This window comes from Dioscorea cayenensis, chromosome 14 (assembly GCF_009730915.1).
Source record: "Dioscorea cayenensis subsp. rotundata cultivar TDr96_F1 chromosome 14, TDr96_F1_v2_PseudoChromosome.rev07_lg8_w22 25.fasta, whole genome shotgun sequence".
NCBI lineage: Eukaryota > Viridiplantae > Streptophyta > Magnoliopsida > Dioscoreales > Dioscoreaceae > Dioscorea > Dioscorea cayenensis.
The window spans coordinates 8,021,259-8,043,023 of record NC_052484.1 but is presented as its reverse complement, the minus strand read 5'-3'; the positions used below and the strand labels follow the sequence as shown (position 1 = coordinate 8,043,023).

Here is a 21,765-nt window from a genome sequence, read left to right as displayed (position 1 = left end):
TTAATTAAGTAGCAATCGTTGTGTTTGTATTCACTATTCCCTGTGGATACGATACCCCACTCACCTGGGATTTATTATTTTGACAAACCCGTAAACATGTGGGTCACACACAAGGGGAGTGTCAAGTTTTTGGCGTCGTTGCCGAGGAATAGGTATTTTAGAAATACTTTGCACTTTGGTATTTTATCTATCTATCATTCATTCTAATTCACATTTTCTTATTCTTCCATCGTTCTGATTTGTTTTTTTTTCTTTAGTTGCAACTCCAGGTTATGACCTGAGGAAACCCTTCGAAATTGGTTGAAGGAGATCCTAAACTTGAACGAACACTTCGTAGAAGGGGTAAAGAACCTTTGCAAGAGCATAATCATTCAGCTAAGATAGATAGTGAAGTATCTGAAAACATGGCTGAACAAGAGGGCCAACGAAGAACTCTTTCAGATTTTGTTAGACCTACTATTCATGGGACACAATCAAGTATTGTGAGGCCACCAGTAGTAGCCCAGAATTTTGAGTTGAAGGTGGCCTTTATTCAGATGGTTCAACAATCTACACAATTTAATGGGTTAGCTGATGAAGACCAAAACAATCATATCGAGAACTTCCTTGAAGTGTGTGACATGTTGAAAATCAATGGGGTTTTCGATGATGCAATTCTCTTGAGGGCTTTCCCATTCTCTTTGAAAGAAAGGGCCAAACAGTGGCTTCATTCATTGCCAAGAGCTTCCATCTTAACATGTAACGAAATTGTTGAAGCTTTCCTTGCAAAGTACTTCCCTCCAGGAAAATCGGCAAAGCTTCATAATGAAAAATCTTCATTTTTTCAGATAGAACTTGAAACTTTGTTTGAGACTTGGGAACGATTCAAGGACCTTTTGCGGAAGTGTCCACAACATGGGTCCCCAGAGTGGATGATCATAAATACATTTTATAACTGGTTGAGCTCAAGCAACAAACAACTTCTAGATGCCACCGCAAGAGGTACAATGGGGAACAAGACTCCCGAAGAAGCTCGGCAATTGATTGAAGAAATGGGTTTGAATAGCTACCAATGGAATGCAAGAGAAAGGAAGAAAGTGGCCAGACTCCATGAAATTGATGCGGTTACATCCTTGGCAGCCCAAGTAGAGGCATTAACCAAGAAATTAGATACATTGACTTCACCAAGGGTAATCGCAATCATAAGTTGTGCTGGTTGTGGGGGTTCACATATGCCATCTTATTGTCCTATTTTGATTGCTACTTTAGCCCCAACCGAACAAGTAGACTTTGTGGGTAATTCGGGAAGGGGACAAGGTAATCCTTATAGCAACACCTACAACCAAGGGTGGAGAAGCCATCCCAACTTTTTTTTAGAATAACCAAGGGAAACAAAAGGCCATGGCACCACCTGGTTTCCAAGAACAATAAGCCATGAACATGAAGAATCGAGTTTCAGGCTTGGAGACCCGGATGATCGATCTAGAGAAAGCTTTAACTAGATTTGTTCAATTGTCAGATACAAGATTTCAGTCGGTTGAAGCTACACTTCGCAACCACACCGCTTCATTGCATAATCTAGAAAATCAAGTAGGGCAAATTACGAAGTATCTATCGGAGAAATCTCAAGGGAGTTTACCCAGCAACACCGAAACCAATGCGAGAAAACATGTGAAGCTGATCACTTTGAGAAATGATCATAAAGTTGAGGGTAGGTGATACGTCTGAATATGCATATGTGTACCGCAAGTGAATGGGTGTCGAAGTAATAAAATACCTGGCAAGTCAGGTAGTTGAATCCACAAGGAATAGGGCTACTAATACTAACTTCTTCTCTGCTTTCTAGCCTAATGGTAAATGGAAATGTGTGTCGATCTATTGTATGAAGAAATGAATAACGGAGATGAATATGCAAGGGTAAAATGGAGGAAGATCTCAATCAATAAAGATGAGGTACCCGGGCAATGCTCCGCCTAGGATCTAACATGAAGTTCAAGACTTGATAAATGCCTCTAAATCGAGTCTAATGATTTGAGATAATCCAAGAACAACCGGTCCTTGTCTCCAAGCAACCAATACTAGTACCCTACAAGGTCCCGATGGAGAAATCGTTCCATCTCAACACCAAACACTCCATATGACAGCAATAAGCTCTATGGATACTTAAGAGTGAAACCAATTCCTAAAGATAGATACAACCCTAATTCCCAGTGAAGGATCCCTAACCCCACAAGGTCCCGGTGGAGAAATCTCTCAATCTCACACCTCACACCAAATATGGTTGCATAGAGTCTAGAGAATACGGAGATAGAAAACACTCAATCAGAAGGGAAAGGGGACGCTCCACTATCTCATGACTCACCCTCTCAACCCTCTTTAACCTTGAAGTTCTAACTCTAATGGAGACCTCTCACATCAAAGTAACAAATCATGCAATCAATCACAAAAATCAATAACACATGCAAGCAATAAAATCTCAAGATTAAAACTCAAATCAACTCGGATTAACTAGAAACATAAAGAAAATCAGTACAAAAGAATAGATCTTAGGGTTCACATGCCCAAGTTCCTACTAGGGTTTAGCCCTCCATGGGGCAAGTTACAAAACAATAATTAATACAATGAAAAGCAACAAAAGGCATAGAGAAAACCCCTTTGAATTCATGATGATTGACCTTGATGGGTAGTTCAACGTCTTGAAGGATTCCTCTCCGAAGTTAGGTCGCCGATGGCTTCCCAAGTGCTATGACGGCGAAGGAAACTATCAAAGTTGGTGAAGAACACCCTCCAAATCGGCAAAGACCTCCTCTCCAAACCCTAGCCATCTCACCCCTCAAGAGCCGCACAAAACATGTCAAAGAATAGAGCAAGAGGGCTATTTATAAGCCTAAACCATGTCTGTCACATACCTCCATGTGCCCATGTGGATTTTCCATACGCCTGCGTGGACTGCTGAAATTTCCATGCGATCGCGTAGAATTTCCATGTGGGTATGTAAACAGTAACTTTAGTACAGTAAATTGCTACAATACTTTGCTATAGTGATTTTCACAAACGTGATCCAAACATTTTTCCTCTTGAGGCCACATAATCGGACACACGATCATGTGGTATGCTATCAGACTTTTCTTCATCGACGCGTCTTCGAGTGATCTTGCAATCTTCACAAAGAGAAGGAACATTAAGATGTGACTACCTTTGTGACCTTCCAACTAGTGAATTGACTTAAATCTCCTTGGAAGTTGGCACACATCTTCACATTCATGAACTCCTCTCATGTCTTGGTCTTTGAATTGCACAAGAACTCTCAACATTGTCCCTTTATAGCTTATCTTTGCTCCCAATTAATTCTCCAAGGCATTCACAACCTAATTGCACAAAAAAACACCAAATGCAGAATATGAGACATAAACCATGGTAAAAATGATGCTCAATGCATGTAAAACATATATAAAAATATGTCTACTCATGCACTTATCAAACTCCCTTATACTTAAGCCTTTGTTTGTTCTTAAGCAAAATTAAACATTAAACTCATGGAAAGAAAAGAGAAGTGCTTGGCCTTAGGTTCACTAAGAGGGTACAAGAATAAAATTCTAAAGTTATGGAGAGAGTAAAACACTAGACAAAACAATCAATGCTCTACTAAACAATCCAATCAAAAAATGAAAGTGATGAAGTCCGAATGCGTGTGTGTGTAAAAAACCCAATTCACTTCAATACTATGTCGACTACTAAGTTCTTATTAACACGGGACTTATTTATAAACAAAAAGAATAGGTAGTAGCTTCACACAATCCTCTAAGGTAGCCCTTTCCCAAGATACCTCCCGAGTGGCTTTCAAACTATCGACGTTGTAGCTCTTTCTACCAAGGGTGGTAGCTTTCGCACATCCCATAAAATTGCTCTTTCTCTCATTAGGGCATAACAAGTATTCGACTTATGAGAGTAGCTACAAACATCATGGGTGGTAGCTCTTTCCATCCCCTATGTACAAACAAACAATTTCAAATATTTTTTTCTGATTTTCTAATTTTTTATTTTTTTCTTTTCTTTCAGAATACCGCACATTAAAGTCCCAAAAATAATGAACTATAGTCTACATAGGTCTAATGAGTGAGAAAAGTGCATAAAGAGAAATCGGACAAAAATATTCAAGGAAATCGGATGAAAACTAGAGCATGATAAAATCTAGTGTTTACAACCTCCAAAAACTAAGAATTAAACTCTTAACCCTAAGGTGAACCTTCATTGGCAACAAGAGCATGCTCCTGAGAACACAAGTAAAGATCATGTATAAGGTGAACCCTCCCCCACACTTAAGATGTACATTGTCCTCAATGTACGCATATAAGCACAATAAAAATAGCATCAATGGAAGCAAAATGTGTGTGAGAATGCAATTAAAACAATACTCCGCTGAACTCCTCATTCGTTGTTTAGTGAAGTTTAACTCATGGGTACGTTGTATTTATCAAGTTGTGAAGCTCACATGACCATGTGACAATGTCACATGGTAGTGTCCATGACAAAACATCATCAACCTCACTCTCAAGGCCATCTACATGAATACAAGGGGTTCAGTGAAGCTCAATAATATAGAAAAGATGTACGAGTTCTTATAAGTAAAACAAATGAAGCACAAACTCGCACAAATAAAACAAGGTAAAGAGTTAACTAAAGTCTAAAAGATAAAATAAAGAAAACTAAAAATGAAAACAAAAGCAAAGAAAACTAAAGAATCATGAGTGGGACGCCTCAAGCATCAACGTTATCTTCTGGTGTTGCCAGTGTGTCAAAAGAATGTTCTCATCCAAGGTTAATCATATACGATCAAAGCTTTTTGGTCCTTGGTGTCATTCCTGCAAGAAAACTGCCAAACAAATACAAATTTACATGAAATGGCAAGCTGCAGGAATCCACGCGTCCGTGTGGACAATTTTGTGGCCTGAAATCAGCCCACGCTGTCGAGTGGAAAATCCACGCGCCCGTGTGGGTTTCCTGGGCATTGTTATTCAGCCCACGCGGTCGCGTGGGCATCCCACGCGACTGTGTGGGAGCTTGGCCATGGTTGGCCCTCAACGGTGCACCAAAACCCTCATAGAAGCATTCTTAAGCATATTAAGGTGATTTCCATAAAGAACAATACATAAGAACCAAGAAATCCACATAGGTCTAGAAAAGTGGAGGCATGGAGAAGGTTAGAAAAATGAGAGCTTACCAATGCAAATCAAAAAAGAAAACTTGCTGCAATGTTTGGAAAAACCCTTCCAAATCTTCAAGGAGTTGAAGAAAATTAGTTTTTATGCTCAAAAGTTCACATTCTTGAAGATGGACAAATGGGAGATGAAGGGCTTTAGTGATGAAGATAATAAATAGTGACCCCTTCATGTTCTTATAAGCCACATGGGGGTGTGGAAATTCCACACCCCCACGTGGGTAATGTACACGGCCGCGTGGAAATTCCACATGACCACATGAACTGCAAAATTTCTACAAATAGTCCACGCAAGGCTCCAAACTTCAAATTAACACTAATTCTTCAACTATAAACATGAATTACACACTAAACCATGACACATAGATGAAAATCAATTTAAATCACCAAAAAGTTTCCATGAAAACTCCAACACCAACTAAAATTCGTCAACGCATACACTCATGATTTTATTACTGCAGAAATGAAAAACCTAAACTACAAAACATGTAAAAACTTGGGTTGCCTCCCAAAAAGTGCTTGTTTTACGTCACTAAGCTTGACGTATCTCTTCCTTACCTTATAGAGGCTTAAAAATAGTGTGTTCCTCCCGACTAGATATTGCATAGCTACTTCCTTTAAACCAAAATGTTGCCGGGGTGGAATATTTATTGAAGAGTCCAACCATCTCACTTTTGGCCTCCAAGGAAACAATTTTGGTTGGGAATTGTCCAAGCTTAGCACAGGTGGGTCATTGGATGGCTTCAATCTCCTACCCACATCTTCTTTCCTTCCCAAAACCTCTTTCTTGCATTGTATGAGTTAATCAGTCGCAAAGAGAGATGCTTGTTCCATTAACTTAGGGTTTGCTTCTTCTAGTATATTTTCAACTTGAGAGGAACATGACACTAGCAAATCCCCTTGAAAATTTTCTTGCTCACAAGCACAATCTTCATTCACACAATCCAAAATCTCAAGATGGTATTCAACTTCTTTCTTTTCATTTTCTGCACCAATGTACTCAATTTGTCCAACTTCTTTAATGTTGTTGATAGCCTCATCATGTCCTGGAGACACTTGCCTTGCTTGTTCAAATTCTTCTTTTCCTTAGCAAGCATGTCCAAGATCTCTCATAATTGATGCTCAAGGTTTTTGATGGAGATCTCATGACAACTTAATGTGACCTCAATATTTTGGAAACGGATATCGGTTGCTTTAATGAATCTAGGTAATACTCTTTCCAACCGAAGTACATCCTCTTCAACCTTCTCATCCCATTGAAATTCTTCTTGAGGTACTTCTCATTGTTGTCCATCAATATCCCATAAGAGATTTGGGTAGCTCCTTTGATTTGGATGATATGTGGTGCGACATGGATTGTATTGTTGATGAACACTAACAAGTCGTTCAATTTTTCTAGTGACAACATCAGCCTGTAAACATAAATTTATAAGTGGATCAATCTTCATTCAAGTTCTATGCAAGAAAAAGTAATACAAGACAAAATAAAACAAATGCGAATGGCGAAAGAAGATAGAGTGAAATAGACAAAAACAAAATAAAAAATGATGAGAATGATGGAAGAAAAAGAAAGTGTGAAATAGACAAAGCAAAGAAAAAGATAAATGTCTAGAGGAATAAAGTCCTAGCATTCCTAATATCCTGCTCCCCAGCAACGGCACCAAAAACTTGATACGTCCAAATATGCATGTGTGTACTACAAATGCACGGGTGTCGAAGTAATAAAATACCCAGTGAGTCAGGTAGTCGAATCCACAGGCAACAGGGTTACTTATACTAACTTCTTCTCTACTTTCTAGCCTATGATAAATGGAAAGGTGTGGTACTCTAATGTGCGAAGAAATGAATACCGGAGACAAATATGCAAGGGTAAAATTGAGGAGGGTCTCAATCAATAAAAATGATGTACCCAGGCAATGCTCCGCCTAGGATCTAACATGAAGTTCAAGACTTGATAAATGCCTCTAAACCGTGTCTAATGAGTCAAGGTAATCCATGAGCAACCGGTCCTTATCTTTAAGGAACTAATACTAGCCCCCTACAAGGTCCCGGCGGAGAAATCGCTCAATCTCAAGACGTCACACCCCATATGACCGCAATAAGCTCTAGGGATACCTAAGAGTGAAACCGATTCCTAAAGATAGATCCAACCCTAATTCTCGGTGAAGGATCCCTAACCCCCTACAACATCCCAGCAAAGAAATCTCTCAATTTCATGGCTCACACCAAACATGGTTGCATAGAGTCTAGGGAATACGGAGATAGGAAACACTCAATCGGAAGGGAAAGGGGACGCTCCACTATCTCATGACTAACCCTCTCAAGCCTCTTTAACCTTGATGTTCTAACTCTAATGGAGACCTCTCACAATAAAGTGAGAAATCATGCAATGTAGATCAATCACAAAGATCAATAACACATGCAAGCAATGAAATCTCAAGATTAAAACTCAAATCGACTCAAATTAACTAGAAACACAAAGCAAATCAGTACAAAAGAATAGATCTTAGGGTTCACATACCCAAGTACCTACTAGGGTTTAGACCTCCATGGGGCAAGTTACAAAACAATGATTAATACAATGAAAAGCAACAAAATCCATAGAGAAAACCCCCTTGAATTCATGATGATTGGCCTTAATGGGTATTTCAACGTCTTGAAGGATTCCTTTCCGAAGCTAGGTCGCCGGTGGCTTTCCAAGTGCTATGATGGTGAAGAAAACTATCAAAATTGGTGAAGAACATCCTCCAAATCAGCAAAGACCTCCTCTCTAAACCCTAGCTGTCTCATCCCTCAAAAGCAGCACAAAAGATGTCAAAGAATAGAGCAAGAGGGCTATTTATAAGCCTAAACCACATCTGTCACGTGCCCCCACGTGCCCATGTGGATTTTCCATGCGCCCACATGGGCTGTAGAAATTTCCATGCGGTCGCGTGGAATTTCCACGCAGTCGCGTGAACAGTAACTATGCTATAGTTTTTGCTACAATGATTTCCATAAACGCGATCCAAACATTTTCCTCTTGAGGCCACATAATCAGACACACGATCATGTTCAGACTTTTCTTCATCGACGCATCTTCGAGACATCTTGCAATCTTCACAAAGAGAAGGAACATAAAGATGTGAGTGTCTTTGTGCCCTTCCAACTAGTAAATTGACTTGAATCTCCTTGGAAGTTGGCACACATCTTCACATTCATGACCTCCTCTCATGTCTTGGTCTTTGAATTGGACAAGAATTCTCAACATTGTCCCTTTATAGCCTATCTTTGCTCTCTTTAAATTCTCCAAGTCAATCACAACCTAATTGAACAAAAGAACACCAAATGTACAATATGAGACATAAACCATGGTAAAAATGAGGCTCAATACATGTAAAACATATATAAAAATATGTCTGCTCAAGCACTTATCAGTAGTCTTCCAAGTAAGAAGATTAATGTTGAAGCACCCGAGGTCGTAGAGGTTGAGGAGAGAACTAACAAGGAGAAGGAGATGGCACTCCCACCTTACAAGACAAGAATCCCTTACCCTTCAAGATTGAAGAACGACCAAAATGATGAACAATACAAGAAGTTCTTAGGTTTATTCAAGCAATTGCACATCAACATTCCTTTTGTGGAACCATTGTCTCAAATGCCTTGGTATGCAAAATTTTGGAAGGATCTTTTGACCAATAAGAAGAAGTTGAAGGAGAGTGCATCGGTGATTTTAGATGCCTCTTGCTCGGTGGTGTTGCAAAAGAATATGCCGAACAAGAAGAAAGATCCCGAAAACTTTCTCATCCCGTGCAATATTGGTAACATGGGTGAAGAGATGGCATTTGTTGATTCAAGGGGCTAGTATCAACATTATGCCATACTCGTTCTTTCAGAAGCTAGGCTTGGGAGAGCCTACACCAACTCGGATGAAACTTCAATTAGTGGACTGAACGGTTAGGCATCCGAGGAGCATCATTGAAGACGTGCTTGTCAAGGTTGACAAGTACATATTTTCTGGGGATTTTGTAGTGTTGGATGTCGACAAGGATGTAGATGTTCCATTGATACTTGGGAGGCCATTTTTGCGCACTTCCAAGGCACTTATCGACATGGACGGTGGGGAGTTAATACTGAGGGTTGGCAACGACAAGCTGATATACCGCCTCGCCAAAGTCATGCAACATTCTCTTGACTTTTATGATACTCTTTACTTTCTTGACAGTACTGATGAACTAATAGATGAATATATACAGGAAATGATGAATCTGGACCCATATGAAGGGGTGCTAGACCAAGAAGTGGAAAATGAAGAAGTCTTGATGCTTGGTCTAGAGCAAAAGGTACCATCTACCCCAGTGATCATGAAGAAGGTGCTTCGAAAGATGAAGCGAGCAAGGAGACACCACAAGAAATGCCCCAAGGCTAATGGGGATGTACAAGTACAGCGTGAGGGTGACAAACCCTCATGTGGTAACATGCTTGATAACTCCTCCTCTACCCTTAAAAGATTATGTTCATCATGCTTTTAGGTAGAGTGAAACCTTCATCTATGAGCCCCCGTGAGGTAAGGAGAAGTACGTCAAGCTTAGTGACATTAAACAAGCACTTCATGCGAGGCAACCCAAGTCTTTACTATTTTTCTAGTTTTTAGTTTAGCACTCGCATGAAAAAGGCTTTGAGTGTTGGTGTCTTGATTTTTACATGAAAATTGTTGTATTTTTCTTGTGGATCATTGATGTTATTGTGTTCTTAATTGTGTGTGGCGAAGTTTCTTAGTCATTTTAGCATGTTCTTCATGATTCTCTGGTTAATTTTGCATTTTAGACGCAGGCTCTAATTATGCATAGATGTTAAGAAATTTTCAGCAGAGCCTGCAAATTTTTTAATGTAATCCAGTGAAAACACACGTCCATGTGGAAATTCCACACGGGCGTGTGTTTCCGTTTAGAGCTCATCCTGAGAGGACACAGGGGTGTGTGTCTACCTTTTGAATGACCTTGTGACGGTCACACGCCATGTGGAATTTACATACGGGTGTATGTTTCTCTGCAGATATTCAGAGCTCTATCCCGAGAAGACACAAGGGCATGTGTCTGCCCCTGTATCTGACCCTATGCATGAGACACGGGTATGGGTAATTTCCACACACCCGTGTGATTTCCTGCAGAGAAAACCTCGCCATCCCGAGAAAACACAGGGGTGTGTAAATGTCCCTGTGAGTACCCCTTTGAAGTTCCACACGCCCGTGTGGAATTTTCACAGGGGCATATGGAACACTTAGAATTTTTCTCGGTTGGACAGAGAAGCCACAGGGGCGTGTGGATGCCCCTATAGGTCAGGCACACGGGTGTGGAGAATTTTCACACGCCCGTGTGGATGTGTTCAGAGGTTCAGAGTATTATCCTGAGAGCACACAGGGGTGTGTGAATGCCCCTTTGAAACCCCCTTGTGGAGTAACACGGAAGTGGGTAATTTCTACACGCCCGTGTGGACAAAACGGCAAAGGCCGAGAGTTTTCTTTATAAATCTTGTTCACCTTTTCATTTTTACACTTCTCCACACTGAAAGGATGCTCTCTCATACTCTCCCGACTTCACACCGTCATTTTAGAGGTATTTTACTTAAGTTTTCCAGCCGATTTCAAGTTTTTTATCTTCGTCTTGTTGGTAAACCCTTGTTCTCTCCTTTCTTCGCCATACTTGATTTTATTCAATTGAATCTTGTGAATGTGCTTTGTTTGGATGTCTAAATGATAGATGCATGCCTTAGAAGCATTTTAGAATGAATTTATGATGAATTTTTGAGTTTTTAGCACAAGGGCCGTGTGGATTTCACGCCTGTGGATCCACACGAGCGTGTGGAATTTCCACACGACTGGGTGGATTCCTGCAGTATTGTTTTGTGAGTTTATTTGATCGATTTTCTTTTCAATAATTGCAGATATGGCACTCAGGACTAAGAAAGCGGCCGGGAAGCGCCCACGTGAGAGATCACCTGAGATGGACAGTATAGAGTTCGCCATTCCCGAGCACCAGGCTCGGTTTGAGCGGTTATTGAAGCTCAAATCCTAGCAGACGCGAGTCCTGGACTTTGAGTTCACTCAGGGAGGTGCAGTTAGCCGACGATATGGCTGATGAGGAGGTAGAGGAGCTTCTTTCTGTGGGAAGCTGGAAGATGTTATTATCTATCTGAGAGCTAGCTATTCGACTGCTCACTATAGAGGTGCTCGCTTCAATCAAGTTTGACCGATCATATTCCCGATTTGACAGCGCTAATGCTATACAGTTCAGACTTTTGGACATCACTATAGTATGAGCGTCACTCAGTTTTCAGTCAAACTCAGACTCTATGACGATGATGAAGCATTCACTGACACAGAGGATTACGAGCAACTGCCTACAGACTATCCCGGTAGCTTGACACCGCAGCCCGCATACAGAGTGCTGTGTGGATAGGGACAGTATGAGCTCAGGGTATCTAAGGCCACATATCTTTCCTGACCTACGTACCGCTACATTCATACCATCCTGAGCAGGTCGGTGAATAGTCGTGGTGCTAGTACCGGTGACCTGAGCCGACAGAAGTTGTTATACCTATATTCGATGGTTCAGAGCACGCCACTCCATCTTGGGCACATTGTAGAAGAGTACCTGAGGCAATAGGATCAGTACGCCAGGATTGGAGTTATTTTCTTAGGCCAGTACATTACTAGACTCATCCTCGGGATGGGTCTACTGGACTCCATCAAAGGGGCTGAGAAGACAATCATACCCGCACCCCACGGCCTGGAGACCATGCGACAAATGGGTATGATCTAGTGATATAGAGATGGGGTATATGTGCTGAAAATGGCCCCACCGGAGTCAGTCAAGGCCGAGGGAGACACAACAAAGGAGTCTCGGCCAGTACTTGAGCCACAGACTGAGCAAGCATAGGCAGAGGCACCCCCTACAGCGCAGGAGCCCCACCAATTCAGATATTCTCTCTGACTTGGGCCCATAATTGATTTGAGAGGCTCGAGAGTGTTGTGGGGGTGCTCCAGAGTGATTTGGCTGAGGTTCGTGCGCTACAGGCCACGAATCACACAGATGTGATAGCACGTCTGAATTTTAAACAGCAGCTACTTGAGAGAGACATGGCCTCACCATTCATTATGCGATCGAGGACCCCTCAGGCATCCACAGCACCACCATCACCAGTTCAGGAACCGATTGATCCACCAGCATCAGCATCGTCACCACCAGCAGCAGTAGAGGTAACCGAGCACGACACCAATGCTTGATATATCTTTTTTTTCTTTGTTTTTATATTCTCGTATTTCATTTCCATATTTTATTTTGGACTTGTATCACTTAGTTAGGATCTTCCTTCTATGTTTATCTTTTATTTTTGTTTCGAGTTGTATTTCATTGTCTTATCTTTATATACTCGAGTTGTTTTTGTTTTTGTTTAGCTTCACTAAACCCCCTTATGTATACGTGCAGATGGTCTTGTGAGTATGGAATTTGAGGAACTAGTCATGGACACGGTCTTATGGGTGTGTGTGCTCCAAAACCCATTGAGACTGAACTCTCAATAATTTTAGCTCCATCAAACGTACCATTTGGAGTTCAAGGGAGTATTGTTTCAATCGTCCACTTCCACATGTGCTTTTGATTGACTTATATCCTATTATGCTTGCTTGCATACATTGGGGGCAATGTACATCTTAAGTGTGGGGGGACTTCACATTACACATGATCATTACATAAGTTTTAACTGAAATACATGCTTATGGAGTGTGGGGGGTGGGGGAGTTCACCTTAGTTAAAATGATTGTATTCTTAAGTTTAGGGGAATTGTTAACATTGAATGTTCTCATGCTCTAGTGTTTACTTGAATTTCTAGGAATTTTTGCTCGAATGACAATTGTTGCACTACTTGCTCATTAAACCCTTTTGGAAACTCAAGTTCGATGTTTAAGGGACTAGTTAGTGTTGTTTTCTTGTGTTAATTTTCCAAATATATATATATATATATATATATATATATTCTTGTTTTAGTTGTGCATTTTGGTGGAAAGAGCTACCACCTATGTACTATGAAGCTACTCTCATAAGTTGGATACTAGTTATGCTCGAATGAGAGAAAGAGCTATCTACAGCATAGACGTGTGCCCGTTTGTGTTGTCTCAATGAAAAATGTGGATTCGAGAGTATTTTTGGTGGAGTACTATAGCATGTACTGTACCAAATCACTCTAGCAATTTACTATAGTATTTACTGTTCACAAAGCACCAAAAACAGACTTTCTGTAGATTCACACAGGCATGTGGAAATTCCACACGCCCGTGTGGATTCCCGATTCCAGCCCTATATAGAGTCATGATTTAGCCCGATTTCAGAATCCTTCTTTCCATCTTTTCTCCATATTTTGAAAGGAATGAGGCTAGGGCTTAGAGGGGCTTTGGAAAGGCTTTTAGAATGTTTTTATGACTTTGACACCGTGTTTCTCTTGGAAGATAGTTATTGGGGAAGCTTTCATCTGCACCGATCCTGTGAGGTGTGCCTTAGGCTTGACAAGGGGACCTTTGGAGAGGACGAGACTACTCCACAAGACCATCTACATGAATACTAAGGGGGTTTTTCTTATGGATTACATATTTTTACTTTTAATTTCATTATTAATTGTATCTTGCTCCATGGAGAGCTAAACCCCTTCGTGGGTACTTGGACTTGTAAACCCTAGGATGCTATTGTTTCATTGACCTTTTATTATGTTTTCCTTAATTGATGTCTTTAATTGAGTTCCAATCTTGAATGCTTGTTGAATGATTTCTCTCTTAGAGTGACACAGGGGTTGAGGGTCTACATTGGTAATCCTTGTGAGTGAGTGACACATCATGAGAGTTAGACAAAGCAAGAGGGTCGAGAGGATGAGTCGAGAGGTAGCGGACCATCCTCTTTCCCCTCTGGTGTGATTCATCCTACCTCTATTACCTATAGTTCTTTGCAGTCACAATAGAGTGAAGTGCTAAGAGAGAAACTCCGCTGGGGCTTAGTTGCGCGAGCAACATAGTGAAGCGTTGAAGTAATCCTTATTATATGGGGCTTAATTGTGACTAGGGGTCTTTCACCTGAACCAAAGGGTTAGATCTATATATAGGAATAGGGTTTATCACTTGGAGTTCCTAGAACTTCTTACAACTTTGCACAGTGTGAGGTATTAAGACTGAGCGATTTCTCCGCCGAGACATAGTGTAGAGTTAGTAACGGTTGACCTTAGGTTTGGGACCGTGTATTTTAAGATTTTGATGACTCATTAAGCATCAGAGAGGAGACATAATAGTTGGTCTTACAATTGAATCAATAACCCTAGGAGGAGCAATATCCGAGTGCCTCACTTTTTATCGATTGCCTTCCCTCTCATTTTATCGTGCCTCCCTTTCTTATTTTCTTTAGTCTCGTTCACATTTATTTTATCCACACCATTATTATTTCATCTTCACTTAGTTAAGTAGCAATCGTTGTGTTTCTATTCACTATTCCCTTTGGATACGATAAACCAATCACCTGGGATTTATTACTTCGACAAACCCATGCACTTGCGGGTCACATACAAGGGGTGTGTCAACTACCATACCTATCAGACGTAGGGTGTCTATCCCCAGGGGAGTAGTGCCACCAATGATCTCCTGGCCATGGAGTCGATCAGGTAAGCCCATCCTTCTGATCAGTCTCATAATGTATGCCCCAATAAAGATGGCACCTAGCGCAGATCACATAATGTAATCCTAGGGGAGCAGTCCAGCATGTAACCCAGGTGGATGTCACAATTCTCAGTTAGGTTGTAAAGAAACAATAGCTCCTGCCATCCCACCACTCCAGTAATGTCTGCTCAACTTGTAAATAAATGAGCCATAACATCTTGCACATATCTATGAGCCAGGTGCATCATAAATAAGCCCTTGGTAAGGCCCAGTTCATAGCTCTTGCTTCGGCTCAAATGTTGCCAGACACCCTTACGTATGACGCCGGGCCGGAAGTCAATAAGAAGCTGCATACTGTGGGATGTTGGTGAAGTCCATGTTAGAGAAACCAGACAGTAGAGCAAACTCTGTGTAGGTCAAAGTCTTGTACTCCCCAAACAGCTGAAATTGGACGGAGCCCTCTCGGTCAAAGACAATCAATGCACGATCCAGATCAAACATGCTTGGGACCTCCAAGGTGGTGTCCCCGTATACCTTCTCCTCTTAGAAAAAGGCTCGACTCCAACTAACGGCCTATAGCATCCCCCGCACTTACCCCTTGAGCCTAAGCTGAGCAAGAATGGGCCAATTCACTATATGGGATTGGCCAAACGACGTCGTCTTCAACCGAGCAAACCGCTTTAGGAAACAAACCTCAGAAAAACACTATAGCAAATTATGCCTTTCGCGGCACTTTCATGGCGGCGTTTCATTAAAATGCAGGCAATATATTTCATTTTACAGCGTGTTTAATCAAAAACGCCACGAAAGTTGCTTGGCGAGCTAAAGAATAACTTTGGCACGAAAATATTTTCTGTTACCGCCATTTGTATGTTAAACGCCGAGAAAGTTTCATATTTTTTGGCTGCGTTTGTCATGATAAACGCAGGACAAATTCATTTCATTACTTAATTATAGTAAATTCATTTTTTTGGTGGCTTTGATCTTGAGAAACACCGGTGATTACTATGCAAAGACTAATCTTTATCGGCGTTTTATATACGGCATTTTGGTAAATGTCTTGAAAGCATCAATGACCTATTAAATTCCCTTTTCTCTTTGCCTAGTGTCCGGCGTTTCCTTTTGTTGAGCCCTTCCCTGCGACTTCTCTCTTCGTCTAGGAAAGCATCATCGCCACCGATTAACCACTATCTTCCCCATCAATTTGCTGCTTCTCCCCCACAGATCAGCCACCATCTTCCCCATCAATCAGCCGGCATCCTCCCCATCGATCGGCTGGCATTCTCATCCGCGATATTGCATTTGATTGGTATATATTGCCACTGTGGTTTCATCTAATTTTTTCCTAGTTTCCCTAACTTATTACCATTGATATCAACTATTGATTTCATCTGCACCCTCAAAGAAGACCCTGTGTGCACTTCTTCCCAATCTCAGATCTTTTCTCCTTTCAAGGTACGTTGGATCCCTTCTCTCATCTTGAATTTCATCTTTTTTTGTGTTGTTGCGCATCAAAGGCTATCTTATAAACCCCTACAAATTCCCAAATTGGAGGAAAATGAGAGGAATTCACAGTAATGAGGAGAGAAAATTTGAAAAAGGAATAAAATTTAGTTAGGGTTTGAAGTTCACCATCAATTGATTGCAGAACTCGCTTAACTTTTCTCTTGCAACCTTCATAGTGGATGGAAACTTTTAGAGCCAATGTCTTACAAAAAAAAAGCCTTTTTTTGGTGAGATTTTAGTTAACAAGAACCAAATTCATTGATTGAGATTGAGGTATAGATACATAGAGAGTTTGGTCTTAAGTGAGAATAGATACCTGGTATTCCAGTGATTCTATGAATTCTTCAACTAAAGCCATGAGAGGATGAGAAGATTGTTTGGAGAGAATAGTGAGAAGATTGGTTAAAGAGTATTGTGAAAAGATTAGGGGAAAAAGAAGTGGAGAGTTTGTGAAGGGAATTGCAGCGAAGGTTTTGTTGGCTTTTAGTTGGATAGCAGAGAGTAATGGTGGAGAGTTAGTGGGGAGAAATAGAAGGTTCCTTGGGGATCTATCTCTACTTGGAAAAGACTTGGGTACCCTAGATTGTTCCTTCCTCTTCATTTATAGACATTTGTAGTCATTTTTTAGTCTTTAAAACTTTGATCTAAGAAAATTTTTGAATTTTATTATCAGTAACTAATTGATTACAACCCATAATTTAGGTTCTCTAAATTAATGGCATTATTTTTTCTTTTGTTATCATGACTTTCTATTTTTAAAAGTTATGAGAGAGTTATTTATTTTGATCTCTCATAAAAAATAATTTATTTATTTATATGCGTGCATTCATCTCATATGTCATATTTTCATGAAAAAATATCTTATTGGTTGATGTGATTTCAGTTCTTAAAGTAGGACAGAAAGTTAGAAGCAAAGGAAGTGAGTGTTTAAGTTTCAGTTGTGGCTTTAGAACTAATTTAAAATTAAACCTTTGATTTAGTATGGAAAATTGTTTGAACTCTTATGATCATATTTAGGTTAAGTTTTTGAGGTTTACTGATTTAGTTCTGAACCAAGGCTTGTGATGACTATTTAGATTTTCCAGTTCAACTAATTTTTTATGGTCTTTGAAAAGATTAAATATAATATTTGAAATAGCTTCACCTGTCTTAGAGAGTTATTTAGGTTTATATTTAGCTATTAATATATGTTGAACAAATTAGCATATATTTTGATAAGAAATAAGAATTAATTAAACCTTTTAATTTTAGATTAAGAGTCAGCCCTTTAGTTCTAACAAAATTTTTTTAACATGTACTTAGAAAAGATTATTTCCAAAAATTTAATACTATTTATACTAGTATTTATTTATTTATGTTATTTCATTCTTCTTCATGTAAACAAAATTTGGACAAACATAGTACTTGGAAGATGGAACATATACATAAAAATAAGTAGTCTAAGGTTTAAAGCATGCACTAGTCACAATCTCCTTTCATACAAAGCACAGCATGAGTGGATTACAGCGTTGTAACAAGGAACATATGCATATATCAAATCATGATATATAGCACAAAGTTTGGTCTTGTTTTTGTTAGTATTGTTGACATCAGAAGCACTAGAAGTATCAATCATGTCACAACCTGGTACTAATCTTATTTACATAAATAATTTTTTTGTGTACTAGTAATGGATTGACGTCTCATTTTGATTTAAATTTTGGGAAATGAAAACTGGTAAAATCAGAGACGTGTTGAAATTTGATGTTTGTTCTAAGAAGATGGAAAATTTGCATGCTTGTTTTGCTTGTGATTTAATGTGGTTGAAGTCTTAGGTTTTGTTTGTAGATAGTGGACGTATATACTGTCAAAATTTTGGTAAATTTATCTAAAAAAATGAAAAGATTTATGTGTTTTTTCTTGTCTTCTGAAATCAATACTAAAAGGGTGTCAATGAATCTAAACTTTTGATTATATTCTAGGTGGTATAGAGGTGTTGACGTATACGTTGTTTGTTGTATAAATCTAAATGTTGGCCAATCCTTAATTTTTTTTTTTTTTTTTGCAAATTCTAAGCATCAAATTACTCTCCTTAAAAAAAGGTTTCAAAGATGGACAAGAGCTGGATGAATAAGTCAAGATTGAGTCAAGAATATGTGGATGGAGTTGAACGATTTCTTGATTTTGCATTTAATAACTCAAGCAGCGATAACAAGATTGTCTGTCCATGCATAAAATGTAAAAATGTATGTTGGAAAATACGTGAAGTACCATTTAATCATTTAGCATGTGATGGTATTTTTCAAGGCTATACTTGTTGGTTCTTACGTGGAGAAAACGTTCCTTTATCGAGAACTTCTTCTAGAAACACTCCTTCACCTAGTTCTACCAGTCATCCTATGACAAACAACACATCCAGCAGACAAGATGGTATGGAGGAATTATTGCGGGATGCGTTTAACATGCAACATCACCATGATGCCCCAACATTTATTGGGGCACATCCTACTGATGGAATGGAAGGTGGTAATGAAACCAACAAGGGGTTAAATGAAGAACAACCTTTGGATGAAGTGTCAAAGTTCTACAAACTGCTCGAAGATATGAATGGCAAACTTTATGATGGATCGAAGCATTCTATATTATATTTCTGTATCCGTCTTTCTCACCTAAAGTGTATGTGTTGTATAACTGGGAAAGGGTTGGATTACTTGATTGACTTTTGGAAGGAGTTCTTTCCGATGGCCACAATTCCATCAAATAGTCATAAATCAAAGAAGGTCATAAAAGATCTAGGATTGGGGTACGAGAAGATCCATAGCTGCCCAAATGATTGTATGCTTTACTAGGAGAAGAAGGAAATACAATAGGAATGTCATGTGTGCGGCGCTTCTCGATGGTTGCCTACTGAATCTACACAACCTGAGAATGTTGATGGTGATCAAGTACTACATAAGCGACCAGCGAAGGTTCTGAGGTACTTTCCTTTGATACCAAGACTACAGAGGATATTCATGTCATCAAAAACTTCTACTGATATGTCTTGGCATGCTAATGGTCTTACAAAAGATGGCAACTTGAGTCACACAGCTTGCTGAGGCATGGAGATCGTTTGATACTAGATACCCAGACTTTGCTTCTGATCCCCGAAATGTTAGCCTTGGCCTATCCTCTGATGGTTTTAACCCATTCAAGTTGTTATGTACTTCGTACAGTACTTGGCCAGTGGTACTAATTCCTTACAACTTGCAACCTTGGATTAAAATGAAACAATCCTCCTTTATTTTGTCCATGATAATTCCGGGTGATAAGGGCCCATGTAATAACATTGATGTCTTCATGCAACCTTTGATTAAAGAGCTTAAACAATTGTGGGTTGTTGTCCACACATATGATGCGTCCTTAAAATAGAATTTTTGCATGCGGGAAGCTTTGCTATGGACTATAAATGATTTCCCAGCATACGCCAATTTATCAGGTTGGAGCACAAAAGGAAAATATGTATGCCCATGTTGCTCTGCAAATACTTGTTCAAGGTGGTTAACTAATGGGAGGAAATTTTGTTACTTGGCTCATCGGTGATGGTTAAATGAAAATCATCCATACAGATTTCAAAAGCATTTGTTCGATGGTACGACAGAGTTGCGTGGACCTCTTTCAATTCCTACTGGTTCAGACATTTTATTAAAGCTTAAAAATGTGCAGTTAACCTACGGAAAACATAACAAAAGTAACTTGAGTAAATCAACAACTTCTACTTTAAGAAAAAGACTACGGGATGGTGATGTAGACGGTGATGATGAGGACCTAGACGTAGATGGCTTGCATGGTGCAGATTTATGGAAGAAGAAAAGTATCTTTTTTGATTTGCCATATTGGTAGCATAACCTACTACACCAATATATTGATGTCATGCACATTGAGAAGAACATTTGCAAAAATATAGTTGGAACTATTCTTGACATTGATGGAAAATCGAAGGATAATATATGAAATCCAGAATTGATATGGCCAAAATGGGAATTCGCCGTGAGCTTCATCTAGAATATCTTCCAAATGGAAGAACAAGACTGCCCCCTGCTTCTTTCACAATGACAAAAAGGGAGAAGGACATGTTCTGCCAAGTTCTGAAAAATATCAAAGTTTCAGATGCATACTCTTCGAACATTTCCAGATGCGTGAATCAGAAGGAACAAAAAAATTGCATTCTCTAAAATCACATAATTGTCATGTATTATTGCATGACCTACTCCCAATTGCCCTACGGTCATCAATGTCAAAGCCCGTTACACATGCAATTTCAGAACTTTGTAATGTCCTTAAAATTCTATGTGGTAAAGTTCTTAATGTAAATGAGTTGGACAAACTTCAACTTCAAGCGGCAATTTGTTTATGCCAGTTGAAAAAGATTTTCCCACCTTCATTCTTCACTATAATGGTACATTTAGTTATTCATCTTCCTCTTGAAGCTAAACTAGGTGGGCCAATTCATTACCGGTGGGTGTACCCTATTGAACGGTACTACTTTACTTATAGTACCACTGTATAATTATATCCTACCCAGCATATCTCTTCATAATACTAATTAGATGTACTCACTATAGGTTTTTGCTCAAGTTAAAAACTTATGTTCGGAATAAAAGATGTCCTGAAGGTTCAATTGCTGAATGATTCTTGGCAGAGGAATGCGTTACCTTCTGTTCGAGATATATGGTTGATGTGGATACCATATTTGATAAACCTCCCCGCAACTTAAGAGAAATTAATCAGGAAATAAATATTACTCATTATTTGTTTGCAACTATTGGAAAACCAATAGCACAAGCGCATCGTTATGTATTATTGAATCACGAGGCCATTGAGGCATTTCAACTGTAAGTCACACATTTTGTGTTTTTAATTAATACAGAGTTAGTTGTTGAAACTTACACATATTCCTAACAGTGAGTATAGGCAAAAGTTGCGAGATCAATTCCAAGGCACGTGAAATTCACAAAAAATTTACTGAAACTTTTCATGAATGGTTGGGAGAAATTGTAGGCAAGGGGTATAAGTTTGTTTTTCCTTTAACATATAATATGTTTTCTACTTGACTAAATTACATCCATGTACTTTACTAGGTTTGTTAACTGCCAGACTTATCTGAGGAAGTTAGATTTCTAGCGCAAGGTCCAAACAGGATTATTAAATGCTATAAGAGTTACATCATTAATGGCTTCAGAATTCATACTAAATCTCGTGAGAGATTTAGAAGGACACAAAACTCAGGATGTCTTGTCACCTCGTCGACGACTAGCTATGCTACTACTAGGGATGTGAACCCTTCTCAAGGGAATGTTGACTACTATGGGATTATAAATGACATAATTGAATTGGATTACTTCAGGAAATGCAAGGTCGTGTTGTTTTGTTG

General features: G+C 39.4%; 1 non-coding gene across 1 annotated transcript; it reads right to left on the bottom strand.

Moving 5' to 3' along the window:
- Positions 1–795: 795 nt before the first annotated feature.
- On the bottom strand, positions 796–901 carry LOC120276555. The gene has a single exon (XR_005541272.1). It is a non-coding gene; the product is annotated as a small nucleolar RNA R71 (small nucleolar RNA).
- Positions 902–21,765: the final 20,864 nt, after the last annotated feature.